The sequence below is a fragment of the Colobus angolensis genome, unplaced genomic scaffold (genome assembly GCF_000951035.1).
Source record: "Colobus angolensis palliatus isolate OR3802 unplaced genomic scaffold, Cang.pa_1.0 Scaffold327, whole genome shotgun sequence".
Classification (NCBI taxonomy): domain Eukaryota; kingdom Metazoa; phylum Chordata; class Mammalia; order Primates; family Cercopithecidae; genus Colobus; species Colobus angolensis.
In genome coordinates, this window is record NW_012116566.1 from 3,238,629 (window position 1) to 3,240,113 (window position 1,485).

A 1,485-nucleotide genomic window follows, 5' to 3' on the forward strand; every position below is an offset into this window, starting at 1 on the left:
GTTTGAGCTTGCACATCTGAGTGAGAACATGTAGTGTTTAATTTCTGTCCCTGGCTTATTTCACTTAACATGACATCCTCCAGTTCCATCCATGTTGCCACAAATGACAACATTTAATTACTTTTTATGGCTGAACAGTACTCCACTGTGTACATACACCACATTTTCTTTATCCAGTCATCTGCTGTTGAACACCTAGGTTCATTTCCATATCTTGGCTACTGTGAATACTGCTCCGATAAACATGGGGTGCAGATGCCTCTTAGGCACACTAGTTTCCTTTCCTTTGGATGAATGCCCAGGAGTGGGATTGCTGGACCCATATGGTAATTCTATCTGTAGTTTTCTGAGGAATGTCCATACTGTTCTCCAAATTACCCATACTAGTTTACATTCCCATCGAAAGCATATGAGTTCCCTTTTCTCCGTATTCTCACCACCATTTGTTTCTGATAATATTTTTTGCTTCTTATAATAACCGTCCTAACTGGAGTGAGCTGATACTCAGTTGTGCCTTTGACTTGCAGCTCCCTGATGTTGAGCATTTTTTCATATACGTATTGGCCGTTCACGTGTCTTCTTTTCAGAAATGTCTGTTCAGATCCTTTCTCCATTTTTTTTTTTTTTAATTCTTCAGCTAAAAGAGCGGAAGAGGTGATTTATTATAGGGTTGTTACACTCGGCCATAAATAAACACAGAAATAGTCCAGAATGTCACAAGTCCAGGGCAGAGGACCAACATGGGCAGCTTTGTTTATGAGCAAGGTGGGCCTCAGAGGCGATCGGCGATCAGAGGGCGATGAAGTTCTAGATCCATTGAGACAAGCTCTAGACAGTAGCATGCAGTCCCACAGCTTGTACCAGCATCCCCAGCGCCTGGTATTCCACGTTTCTGCTCCTGTGGCCTCCACGATGCAACAAGCTAGCGGTTTACTTGGACCTCTGCCTCATCTTTCTTCTTTTGCGCTTCAGCCTGCGCATTCGCTTCTTCCTCCACTTGGCTCTCATGGCGCAGAGATTTCCAAGAAAATGGTGCTAAGGCCGAGAGAAAGCTGAGGTTCCGTCTAGGGCTATTTAATGGAGCGCCCCTTTGTCCATTTTTCAATCACAAATGATTTTAACATTCATCTTTGAAAGCAAAACATATAAAATAGCTTCAGATTTCTAAAACAATGACTAATATAGGGAGATATTGATCCATTTATCAAAACATATTTTAATAAATTGAATTAAATAATATGGCTAATAAAGACTAATATAAGAAGACAAAAACAGAAATAAAATATAGACTAATAAAGATAAGTCTGAAATAAACACTAACAAAAATGTTTACCCCGTTCTCAAAACCCATTATAATAAAATTAAATAATAGTATACTAGTGCAAGACCTATAGAGGTAATTAATCTGGAAATATAGCAACAAATAAGTTGCTATTTAATTTTAAAATGCTGAACCAGAAAAATTAGTTGTCCAAGTAATGAAAC

At 38.9% G+C, this 1,485-nt stretch overlaps 1 pseudogene across 1 annotated transcript; it reads left to right on the plus strand.

Annotated features, from left to right (window-relative positions):
- The first annotated feature begins 619 nt into the window (after positions 1-619).
- Positions 620-1,115, plus strand: LOC105518696 (annotated as a pseudogene). The gene has a single exon (XR_001002869.1). The product of XR_001002869.1 is annotated as an uncharacterized LOC105518696 (transcript).
- The last annotated feature ends 370 nt before the right edge of the window (positions 1,116-1,485 follow it).